General features: G+C 43.5%; 1 protein-coding gene across 8 annotated transcripts in view; it reads right to left on the bottom strand.

The window, feature by feature from the left end:
- TNIP1 (TNFAIP3 interacting protein 1) overlaps positions 1 to 13,234 on the bottom strand; it is a 68,131-nt gene that overhangs the window by 40,269 nt on the left and 14,628 nt on the right. For 4 of the 8 annotated variants that reach the window (XM_048487817.1, XM_048487823.1, XM_048487822.1 and 1 more), the window contains exon 2: positions 6,541 to 6,643. The exons of the other annotated variants lie outside the window; for them this stretch is intronic. The gene's annotated coding sequence lies outside the window, so the exon portion shown is untranslated. The remainder of the gene's footprint in view (positions 1 to 6,540; positions 6,644 to 13,234) is intronic. 8 annotated transcript variants of the gene reach the window in all.

Below are 13,234 nucleotides of genomic sequence, written 5' to 3'. Positions count from 1 at the left end.
TCCTCCCATCTGGGCCCTTATGAGAAAGACCCCCTGAGACTCCCTGAGATGCCCAACCCTTTGCCTCCTTAAGGGTGCCCCTCCCAGGTTGACTGGCAGAAGTTATTGCCAAGTGTGAGTAGGCCAGGCTGACCTCCAGCTTCACCCTACTCTTCCTTAAAATGGCTGCCTCACCTCCCTCACAGCCAGCTGTGGTTGGTAAATTAAGCCTCTGGGGCCACCCTGTGTGGCAGCTGTTCCTCCCACACTTGACCTTGCTTAGTTGGGAATTTCACTGGCCTCCTGAGCAAGCCTGGGTTCAACCGGCCTATCACCTGGAGAGCAGATTGTCCTGCTGTATTGCCAGATAGGGGTGGGGCCAAATTCTTCTGTATGGAGGCCACCACCAGGAAGGCTGCTCCAGCTGGCCCACTCTTCTTCACCTCTAGTAAGTATGGGGGTGCTGAGACTATCCCTGGGCATGATCCTAATAATGTTGTTTGCCCTCCTGTGCACTTTTTCTAGATCTGCAATATCCTTTTTGAGATACAGTGACCAGAACTGCTGACAGTATTTGAAATGAGACTGCACCATAGCGTGATGAAAAAAGGAATTACAATATTGGCTGTTTTATTTTCATTCCCTTTCCTAATAACTCTTAGCATGAAACTTTCCATGTCCCTTGGACAGGATGTTTAAATCCCGCTCCCCTTTCCATTGAAGCTCCCCAAGTGATCCTGGGCAAGACGCTACCTCAGAGTGGTAATTGCAAGAGTGAAATGGAGGATGAAAGAACAATGTTATCAAATGCTCTTGGTGCCCACTGGGAATAGAAGTTGAATATTAATGTCCAATAATATAAATAATAAAATAAATGCACCTCCCCTGCCCCCACTGCTTTAAGCCCCAGTGGACAAAAGAAGATCTTCACCATGCTTGTCTTTTTTTTCCTGATGGGATTCAAAGTGATCTAGAAAGGGGAAAGGCTCTTTTCCTTCGTACTCACAACAGTTACATGAATCTAGGTGCCATCCCTCTCAACAGTTTTTAGTGTCACGTGTAAACAAAGCACCGTAAGAAACTTGCAAGTGAACAGTCGCAGTTGCAATCTTCTGGGAGTGACCATTCAGAGATCAGTAATGCTTAAAATACTCTACTTGCACTGTTCAATTACCTTCTTTCCCCCCTCTTTGTTACTTCACTCTCCTAAGTGGCAGGAATGTTCAGCCTTCACAGGGTCATGTACTGAAAATTCATTGTTTCCTTAACATTGGTATTAAAGCTAAATGTAAAGGAGCGGGCAGATACTCACATGGATAGCACAGCCTTTTACAGTAGCTTCAGTTCCTTCAAATGCAACAGCATGGTCTTGGACATCCCCTTCCCACAGCTTCTTTTTTTCTAGCCAGGAGCAAAATCCCTTTAATCCACTTTGCTGGATACATTCCAACGTTAAAACTGCTTCTCTCAACCTCCTAGACAAGTGGGAGGGGGACAGTAGCTAGTAGCCACCGGCCATCAAAAGACATGACTTGAAGCAAGCTTTGAAATGCCCATGAAGGGAGCACTCTCATTTATTAAGTACACAACAGCCTAAAGCAAATGTCATCTCCTCACCAGAGAACTGGATCTTTGTATGTGGCTCTCTTTTTTCTTGCCACCCAAAGAGTAAAAACAAACAAACAAATTCAACATAGATGTAAAAGCCAGGAGCTCATCAAAAGAGTTCAGAGCTAAAGCAGCTCATGAGAGGATGAATGGATTCAGGCTGCTTTGGTGTTGCTGGTTTTCAAACTTCTTCGCTGCTATAATTTAATGTAGGGTGTTTTCTCTTTGGGGAAAACTATTTTGGTGAGTCTCTAAGGGAATCTTTTGAACAAAATTAGGAAGATGAGCCAGGGAGATCCTTACTGCATATCAGATTTAGAGCAAAAGATCTCTTTAGATTAGGACTGCAACCCTGAGATGCCTCGTATGCAGCACCTCCATTTTCATACCCCAGCTGAGAAGTCAAAATGGCAGATTTATCTGGTCACAGCAGGCCACCCTTTGTGACTGGAGAGTTGCATTTGACTTGACGGCTCTTAAGCTGTGCAGGCCAGTCTTGCAAGGGACAAAGTGCTTGATAGTATCCATATCCAGTGTTTAATGATTCTAGAAATATGGCAATTGCTCTTTACTACTACAGAGCAAAATGTTCTTAATTTATGAACTTAAAAGCTGATGGATGTGACGAGGGTTGGGTTATTTTACTCTCATCTGACTGAATTGAACCAGCACCTGATCTCATAAGATCTTAGAAGCTACGCAAGGTCAGCCCTGGATAGTACTTGGATGAGACTAACAAGAATGTCTGAGGTTGCTATGCAGAGGCAGGCAATGGCAAAACACTTCTGTTAGTCCTGTCTTGAAAATCCTACGGGGAAACCATAAGTCGACTGCGACTTGATGGCATTTTATACACACACACACACACCAGTGCACTTTGGCTAATGAATGAGTTATAGTGTGGCAAGAAAATAACCTTTGAAAAGGAGATTGCAAAGTAGTTAGTTGAGGGCAGCATTGTATAGTGGTTAAAATGCTGGACTGGCATCTGAGAGACCAGGCCTGAACTCCTAATCTATCAATGGAAGTTTGCTGGGTGACCTTGGACCAGACACACTTTCTCAGCTGAATCTACTTCACAGAATTGTTGTGAGGCTAAAGTGGAGTTATTTTGGGTCCCCATGGGGAGTGAGGTAGGGTGTCAATGAAGTAAGTAAATAAATAAATCACTGAGCTATCAGAAAGGCACCTAACAAATGAGTGTATTCAGCATTTTAAAACCTGAAGTCTGTTCCTCTTGATGAGGTAAATTTGAAGTCGGTCACTATACAAGTACAGGAAGTGACAACCTCACAATGTGATACAATCTGTACCATGACACTGCCCAATTATCAATATGTTGTATGATGAACAGCTAGTCTGGAACCACCTCTAGAGACCTTTGTAATTAGCCATGGTAGGTAAAGGGACTCCTCCATGTTAAGAGGCAGAACAGCTCCAAATACCAGCTGTTGAGAAGGGCAGTTATCTTCATGCCCTGCTCATTAGCTTCCTTGAGGCATTTAGCTAGTCACTGGGGGGGGTGGGGGGGCACTGGACCAGATGAAGCTTTGGTCCATTCCATCAGGGATTCTTGCTTACAAGCCTTTGTGTGATTTAAGACACAATGTTGTCCAATGACATCAGGACCAATCTCTCATTGCCTCATTCTGTGTCTGGCATATGAGGTATTTGTTTTAGCACTGTGCTTTCCACAGCTCTGATTGTGAAACTGGATCAAGAAAGAGCTAGTGGACTCAGACCCAAGTGACAGTGAAACAGAACTCTTATCATAGAAGCAAAACCAAATCCCCAGCTTACCAGCTGACACATGAGTAAAGCATCTCTTTTTGGAAGACGCTGGCAGCTGACAGGAAACTGATCAAGAAAGGCCTGTATTTTTCTTGGTGTGCATGGGAGTATCACAGCAAAGACCCTCAATATCAACAGATATCTAATTAGGCAGTAGCAGGCTGCATATACCTTCAGCCATTACATTTAAATGGGGGTGCAAATTAATCATCATGGGTTATCAATATAATCTAGCTCCCTTAAGTGGGATGAGTGGATGTGCTGGTTCTGTGGTCCCAAAAGATTTGCTTAAAATTACTGTTTTTCCCCAAAGGAAATGTATTCTGACTTAAATAAGGAACTGATCTTAAAACACATTGCAAACCCAATCCAGAACACACAGAATTTCCATAGGAAGTAGTCTTTGTCTGCCCTTGGATCTTCCTGCAGAAATTTTCCTTTCTTCAAATACAGTTAATTTGAGCACCTTAGCCTTCACATAAGTCCACCAAAGGAATTAACAGCAAAGACTATCTTTCCATCCACACCAGCAAAATTAAATCAGCCAAACTACCTTACAGTTTTATGTAGGAAGAGTGTTAAAATAATTAGTCCAAAACAGGATAGCCACACATGAGCAGGTTAAAAGCAGATTCGGTCACTGAATTCATAAGTAACTAGCAGGGCCCGGCCAAGCGTTGCTGTGGCTTATTGTGGTGAAATGGGAAAGGAACAGTAGCAGCAAATCAACTGCAGAGGCCAGAAGTACATGCTCATGCAAACACGCAGCCTGATACTGTGCGATGTCATTGATGTGTGTGCCCGCATTCCTTAGGGGGGGAATGGAAAGGCACCCCTCCCACACATCTAGGCTGGCTGGTCATGACCCTTTACCTGGGAGTAAGTTTGGTTGGTGGCAATGGGTGTCACTTCTGAGGAAACCCTCTGAGGGGCACGATGCAGCCATTCAAAGTATGTCACGGCTGCTGTACCGAGCTTACTCCTGAGTAATGCGTGCCTGGTTTTCTTAACTGTAACCACAGTATTCAGGGAATCTAGGGTGCCTGGCCCCTCCCTCCCGTCCCTTGCATGTCGCCCCTCACTCTCTTCCCTCCCTCACTTCTCTTCCCTTGCATGCCACCCCTCCCCCTCCTTCCCTTTTCCTCCACCAGAGTGGGTGGGTCATATCAAGATGCTGGGCCCCTGCCTCCCCTCCCTTGCATGCCACCCCTCACTCTCTCCCCTCTCTCACCCTCTCTTCCCTTGCATGCCCCCCCCCCCGTCCCTTTCCTCTCCCTCCCTCTCTTCCCTTGCAGGCCACCCCTCCCTCTACCTCCCTTCCCTCTCCCTCGTGTGTATGTGTGTGTATGTGTTTCACTTCCACTCGAGTTACTGCCTATGTACTGTTTTCACTGCTCATATCTGGCCATCTGAGCGAACATTCTAAGCAGCACGAACATTCTAAGGGTGACAGAGGTTACACTACAGGTGCTGCATGTCCTTCACCATGGAGCGCCAGGAAAAAGGTGTTTTACCTGGGCCAGGTGTGAAATTTCAGGTACGTGAACATCTAAAAACACTCTCACCTGGCTGACTATGGTGGTTGGGAATTTTCAGAGGAATTGGCCCAGCAGTTACTCAGTTATACTATCATCAACAAAAACACTGTTAGCTTTATATATATGTAGATTTAGAAAAGTGGGGGAGGGCAGGGGGACTGCTGAAGCCTGTCTCTGCAAACAGTCATGTGACTGAAATTCTGCATCAAAAAGAACAGGAGTTTGGGTTAATACCCTGCTTTTCTCAACTATATGGAGTCTCAACGTGGCTTACAAACTCCTTCCCTTCTTCTCCTCAATAGCAGACACCACATGAGGTAGAGGGGGCTGAGAGAGTTCTGAGAGAACTGTGATTAGCCCAAGATTACCCGGCAGGCTTCTTGTGGAGGAATAGGGAAGCAAATCCAGTTCACCAGATAAGAGTCCGCCAATCATGTGGAGGAGTGGGAGAATCAACCCCAGTTCTCCAGATTACAATCTACCTGCTTTCAACCACTATACTACGTTGGCTCACAAATTGGCGCAGCAGCATCATTTTAATTCTTCCTTTGCTACCCAAAGCTCAGAAGTCAATTACTCTTTAGAACCCTGGAAGAGGAGGGCAAAACTACCTTGAACTTGCAGACGCATAGAAACTACATTTGTTGCATTAGTCATATACTAGAGAACCAGATGCTCTCAGCCAGAGCACATTATACAGATCACACTCACAACAGCCTGAACTGGATTTATGGAGCAAGATCTTTTTCTGCCACCCAACATTCTTTTATCTGTTCTTCATTCTGCTGTTGCTAAATTTGTTAGGCCTCCTCCCAGAGCCACAAGTGATCCCTTTATATAATCGGGAGCCAGTCAACAGTTAGTGAGGTGATATCCAAGGAGACTGGAATTTCTGCCTTTTGTAGATCAGAACAGCTTATTCACACTGCAAGACAGATGTTAACATCCTTATCCCATCTTCCATCAAGAAGTCAACATGTTCAGAATCTCAGGGCTTGTAAATATTCCTATGAAACAATAAGCGGGGATAGGGGAAGGGCCAGTTTTGCTAATGGGCTCTATACAAAACAAATACTACTTCAAGGGAAGATCTTGTTCCCCCACCCCAAGCAGGCATCCACCTATTTTCTAAGTTCCCCCAGGCTCCACTGTGCATTTCTCCAAACCTTCTTTGGTACAACCATCCTGGGAAAAATAGCAGGAAGGTGCAGATTTCCACCCTCCCTACCTACATATGGCACCATTTCCCCTTGCATCTGTCATTTCCTCCACCCAGCACTCATAGTCATATAAGCAGTGGGTATAATAGTCCCATTATCCTTTATCAGTTTTTTTAAAAAATTCATGAAAAAGCCCATCAGAGACAAGGAGGAGAGAGTGAGGAATGATGGGCACAAAGGGAAGCATGGGTTACGTGCAGAAATTTCACTGTCACTGCAAATGGCTCTGCATTCATAGCAGCAATGACAGCAAAATAGAATTGGTCCTGAGTGGAAGCAGATAATACTATAATCTAGAGGGATTAAGGCTGCCAAATCCATATGGGGAAATTCCTAAAGATTTCGGGGTGGAGCTTGGAGAGAGCAAGGTTTGGGAAAGGAACTTAACAGTGACTTAACAATACCCTCTGAAGCAGCCCTTTTCTCCAGGAGAACCGGAATCTCTGTAGTCTGGGGATCAGCTGTCATTCTGAAAGGTCTCCCAGTCCCACTTGGAGGTTGACAATCCTAAAATGAGATTAATTCCTATATTGCAGTTTGCCATCAGATACATTCTGGGTTCTTAGATACTACAGTGTAACATGAGTGGTATGATGAAACTGGGCAAAAGTCAAACAGAATTATTACTTATTTATAAAAGATATATGCTGCTTCTCCCATGACCTGATCAAAATCTAGTAGTTTCCCAATGAAAGAACCCTTAGTTGATTTAAATATGAATACAATTGAGAGGAGGGTTATAAGCAGTGGTGGGATTCAGCAGGTTCGTGCCACTTCGGCAGAACAGGTTTGTTAAAACGGTGCTTGTAAACAACCAATTGTTAAATTATTTGAATCCCGCCACCGAAACCGGTTGTTAAATTAGTTGAATTCCATTACTGGTTATGATTAACACCAGCTAGCCCACGTCCTTGATCCCACACCTCTCTCAAATTCTCTTGATTTGAATGTGTCTGATATCATCCAGATTACTCTGGTGTGTAGTCTTGGCTTTTAAAAAATGAAGAGAGTTTTATTATATGAGAGGCACTCTGGTGCTCTCAGAAAGAAAAAAATCCCCTCAAACTGCAGTCATGAGATGGTGTCTGAAGACGTGTGAAATGCCAAGGAAACCACAAGGTAGCCCGCAGTCAAAGTTCACAGCCTACTTCCTTCAAAGTGTGCTTACTGAGATGGATAACCCAACCTATGCAACAGTGCTCCACTCACTGCAAGAAGAAAGACGCAACGGGACAGCTGTAAGAAGACTTAAGAACATCCAGGAAATAAGGGAGAAGACCAGCACTATGGGAACAGCACTATTACAGAGTACAAAGAGAAATACATATGTATTTATGACATATGGCCAAACACAGGGTTGTCAGGCATGGCCTGATGACCAGAAGTAGTGCTGAGGGAACAGGGACATCGAGCAAAGGTGAGACATCACTTCCAGAGAATACCCAGAAGTGATTTCATGCCTCCTTAGGAATTATCAGAAACTCTATAGTAAAACTAGAGAGTTTCCACAATTCCTAGAAATGACCCACATTACTTCCAGGTTTTTCCCATGTCACGCTACTGCTGACTTTTTTTTTTACATTGTCTTTCCCTTGCTGGCAACTGATTTGAGCAACAAGAAAAAGGAGTTGTAGGCAGAGCATCCCCTGCCTCTGGTAAGTACCAGGTAAGCCTAGCTAAACTAGATTTTATAATTTTTCAGGGGTTGGGTCTGTGTTACCCCAACAGTACAATTAGACTGACAGTCACATGTCAGCTGCTGGGAACTTATTTCCCAAGTTGGTGGGAGTCTAATTCCAACAGCAACTGCAGCATATGTATAGAGAGTATTTTATATCCTTATAAGCCAGTTGCTTCTACAGTCTCACATCAGCTCATTTAATTTTTTTTTTAATGCTCGATTCCAGCTCGATGGCTATCTGATCCTTACAAAAAACCTGCCTTGTGATTTTGTTGTTGCTAATTTTTGCTCTTGCTTCTCCAGTGAAGAAAAAGGGACATCAAACCACCGCTCAGGTTTTAAGAAGAAAACATTACCAAGTTCGTCATTTGGGTGGTGGTGTTGACATTTTCTTTTCATGTACATAAACAGACAATCTTGGTAAATAGTGACAATTATTTTAAAAAGGAATGCATGATTCTTGTGTAAAAACTTCCTATAAGTTCGAAAAATCAGCAAGCACTAAGCATAAGCAGGTATTTCGTTATTCATATTTCTGACACAAGCACTTTCAAAAAGAAATTCAGCAGCTCAAGATACAACCTAATTTAGAAGCAAGCTGGAACGCAGAATGCATTTTCAAATGGGAGCACTCACACCTAGGAGATGAGGTTCTGGACAGCTGCTTAAGCTGGCATAGTTCCACAGGGCCTGGAAGATGGAGATGTTCCACCAGGCCTATGGTTGAGACAGCTATGGCTCTACCATCTTGACAGGCCTCCCCCTTCCCGTTCTTCCACCTCTTCTCCTTCCCTTTTTTTCTTTCCTCCCGCTTCATCTTTTCCTGAATAAATCAGGTCTTGGGTGATGGGAGGCGCAGCTTTTTTAAAAATTTAGGTTCCTTACTGCAGTCCTCTTTGCTATCTCCCCCTGCCCCCGTTGGAAACTTACTGACACCAAAGGTTTAAAAACTGTATGTTAAAAGTTGGGTTTTAGTTGATATTGGGTTGAATTTTACTATATTGTATACTGTTTGTATGCAAACCACTCTGAGTCCGTCCTCTGTCGAGTGTAGGGCTGGATATAAGCCCAAAATAAGGTAAAGAAAACATTGTGAACAATGTTCAGCCTTCATAGAGGGTAATCGTAGCAGTCCTTTTGGTGTATTTTGTCCAAAGAGTATGAAACACAGTAACTTTCTACAGTACATTCATTACAAGACTGATAGAATTCCATCAGATCAGCACTTTCAGAAAAAAATCCGAAAATTTGAATGCCACATGATTAAAACAAAAATAAATCTACTGTGACACCCCCACTCGTCAAGAGAACGAGAAATGATTACAACATTAAAGACAATCCAATTCCAGATTATGATAAATTACTTGTCATCCATAGTTAGAAAACGGATAGTACATTTATAAAAATGTAGATCGCGAAAAGACACTAATTAGCTGTAGTAGCAGTAGTAACAGACTGGACACTGTACATAGCTAATGAGAGAGATCTGATAAAACAATTTCTAGGAAAGTGAGTCTACATACTATCCTCAGCAGAGATACACCATTCTATGGGCACAGCAGTGTATAACTGTTTAGGATGACATGTCATATACCAACACAGTACCAAACGTGACCTGATTGAACAAGTCTAGAAAAACTAATTTCGGCAAATACTAAAGAGCCTTCCAGTTTTGACAAACACCTTTCCTATCCTAACACTTAGACACAGAAAGGAATATCCACAAACATACTGAAAAAGAAAGAACAACAAAAGGAGGCGGGGAGAACACTGAAAAGGAGGTTGAGCCACAGAAGGGAAGTCAGTGTTGCTCTCAGCAAAAGCTGCTCTCCAGTACCTGGTGATCTAGGCACAACTGTAGCTGCTGGCACCATGTTTCCTTCCACCCACAAGTACTCCCTTGCACAACCTGCAAATAGATACACTGACCTTTGCGCCCAAAAGCCCACACACTGACAAAACCTAGTGAAAAGAACACACTGCTATTTACAGCAGTGAAAAAAACGAATTATGGTTTGGATCTATCACTCTTTGCTGGAATTTTTCTGGCATCCCATCCTTGTTCTTTCTATTAACTGGATGGTCAAACATTCTATGCCTCAGGCCTACATTAGATCTCTGCTTCAACATGGCTTTCACTGACACCCGCTGTTATTAAAGTTGTCTGTATCAATCCTTCTTGCATAACCTTGAATATTGTTTAAACTGGCAACCCAGAGCTGAAGGGGGTGGGGGATGGAAACTTCATGCCCCTAGTATTTTGGAAAGCCAGCTGCTCAGGACCAAGTCTGTTTGTTTTTGCTATGGCAAAATAGTACAAGGAATTCTATCAGATCAGCACATTTTGCCATGGCAAAAACAAGACACGACACTAGAACAGACTCAGGATATGTCACGTTGAAGAGGGAGCAAGCTTGTTTTCTGCAACTCTAGAAACTAGGACAAGGCATAATGGATTCAAGGTACAGGAAAAGAGTTTTCACCTAAACAATGGGAAAAACTTCCTGACAGTAAGGGCAGTTTGATAGTGGAATACACAGAATCGGAATTGGTGCAGTCTCCTTCTTTGGAGGTTTTTTAACAGAGGCTGGATGGTCAGTGCTCCTTGTATATTCATGCATGGCAGGGGGTTGGACTTTATGGCCCTTGTGGTCTCTTCCAACTCTATGATTCTATACAGTTTGAAGACCCAGGGCCCTGATTTGGCTGGCCCAGAATTGCCTGATCTCCCCAGATCTCAAAAACTTAGCAAGATTAGCCTTGGTGACTACTTGTAAGGGGGAGACCTCTAAGGAATAGCAGCCTGCATAGGAAGGCTGTTAGTCGCTTGCCTTGAAAATCCCACTAGATTGCCATAAAACAGTTGGGACTTGACAGCATTTTACACACACACACACACACAGAGAGAGAGAGAGAGAGAGAGAGAGAGTACAGGAATCATGCTGAAGCTCATTGGATCTAGGTCTACTTTTCTTTTTCACCTAATTCCAAGGATGCTGTTGATTATCTGAACCAGTGCCTGGAGTCAGTAACAGGTTGGATGAGTGTGAACAAGCTGAACCCTGACATAAAACAGGTTCTCAGGGATAGTACAAAGACAGACCTGGGACGTGAGAGCTCTTCTTTCTTGGATGGGATATATTCCCTTTGAAAAGCCAGGTTCACAGAGCTATTCAACACAGAAGTCACTTTCAAAAACCAGGTAATACCAGCGGTTCAGAGTATTTTTGCCCAGCTTCGGCTGGTGTATCAACTGGGTCCATTCCTGGGTCAGTCACTCCTAGCCATAGTGAACCAGGTCTTAGTCACATGTAGGCTGGACTACAGCAGTGAACTCTGCTTGGGACTATTGTTGAAGAGTGTTTGGAAGCTGCAGCTAGTACAGAATGCTGAGACTAAACTATTCAGAGAGGCCAGCTATTGAGAACATGTGACCTAATATTACAGCAATTACACTGGCTACCAAATCACTCCCAAGCCCAATTCAAGGTGCAGTTTTGACTTTTAAAGCCCTGCAAGCTTGAGACTGGTTTATCCCAGATTATCTTCTCCCAGGGATTCTTGGCCAAGGTAGAAGAAGGGACATCAAACCACCCCTCAGGTTTAAGAAGAAAACATTACCAGTTCTGTCCGGGAATTAAGATCACAGGGAGAGGTCCTCCTGAATGTCCCATCAATCAAAGAAGCTCATTTGGTGGTTACCTGAAAGAGGGTCTTTTCAGAGCCAGCACCCAATTAAGAAACAACCTCCCCAGGGACATGTCCCTGACCCCCTCATTTTTTATTTTTGGGAGGAAGTTTAACTTTGCAATCCAACAAGAGAAGGGCTGAGGTTGCACTGGAAGTGGCAGAAGGGTTGTGCCAGCACCCTTTGCCACCAGCACCATGCAAACTGGTATGGTTGCTGGTGTACGGCCACTGGCTTCAATATGGGGCTGCCGTGCATCCTAAACCCAGATGGTGGCCGCTCCATGCTGGCATTGTGTGTGTGTGTGCGCGCGCGCTCTGGAGGTGTTCCTGGAGGGGAGTCAATGTTAGTCGGCTTCCAATGGACTTTCAGCCCGCCCAGGAACACTCTTTATGCCAGCAGCCAACTTCCACCACCAAAAAGTGTGGCGTAAATTGGTCTTTCCTAGGGCTTTTTCTGGGTGACCTGGGATTTCTCTGTTGTTTCATCTTTCTGTGCCACCTGAAACGCCTTTGGAGGCTGCCGCAGGGTCATCCCTACCTGCCACTCTGCTGCCCCCCCCTTTAGATTGAGCTGCCCAACAGTTTTATTTAAAGCTGCATGTGGTTCAATTTAGAAGCAGTCCTAAGTTGTGATTTTAAATTTTGTGTTTTTTTAAGTATGTATTTATTTATGTTATTTATAGCCTTGGCTTTCTCACCAATATTGAAAACGGTATTACATTTTAACGTATTTTATCCAAAGTATTTTATCTATGTTTGTAAGTCACCTTAAGCTCTGTAAGGAAGAAAGGTAGCTAATAAATGTTTTAAATAAATAAACAAATAAATGTTTATAGCCTGTGTGGGAGGCCTCCTGGAAATCCTATTGTGTCATTTGGTCTTCACAGAGAATGAGGGTATGGCTATGAGGGTAATACACACTGCCTGTCCACTTAGCAAAGGAATGTTTCATCCATTTGCTTTAACCACTGCAAATCATTAGGAAGAGCTTTCTCTGAAAAGCCCCGGAAAGCCTCTGCCAATCAGAGTAAATAACCTAAATGACCTAAATGGACCACTGGTCTGTTTCACTGAAAGACAGCGTTGTTTGTTCAACGTCTCTCTTTGCACATGCACACATGTCACATTTTACAAATAGTCCTGATGCCTCTCCCACTCAATGCAATGTGAACAATGCAGACACCGTTCTCTTGGCACTTCTATCCACTCACATATGTTTTCAATGTAGATTCTGCAGCTTTTCCGCCAGTTACTCAGGTTAATTTGAGCGTTCCTAGGTCACAAAAGGTAACCTGGACAACAGATTTCACTCATCTGTCAGAATAACAAGAACCTTAATTCTATTCCTTAAGGGAATATGAATACCTCTTGCCCACACAAGCCTCAATGATGCATCCATTATGCCAAGCCACCCATAGAATGCCAGTTTTGCTGCAATAAGTACTCAAGTGATTTGCTTGACCTGCCCCTTTCCCTTCACATCCAGAGTGGGAATATAAACTCTGATCTCCCATTGTAAGTGGTTCATGAAGTTACATTTTATAACCTTATATCTCCACAATTAAATGGAATTGAGGCTTATTTGTTTACAAATGAAAGCTGAGAATTCAGGGAACCTGAAATACTTATTTGTACAACTACATATGGACATAACACTATTGAATCACAGATTTTAAAATGAGGGGGAAATAGACTGGTGAAAATCCGAACTTTCCCCACCCATACAG

The sequence above is a fragment of the Sphaerodactylus townsendi genome, linkage group LG03, assembly GCF_021028975.2.
Source record: "Sphaerodactylus townsendi isolate TG3544 linkage group LG03, MPM_Stown_v2.3, whole genome shotgun sequence".
NCBI lineage: Eukaryota > Metazoa > Chordata > Lepidosauria > Squamata > Sphaerodactylidae > Sphaerodactylus > Sphaerodactylus townsendi.
Note: the sequence above shows the minus strand (reverse complement) of the source record. Positions and strands in the feature narration are given on the sequence as shown.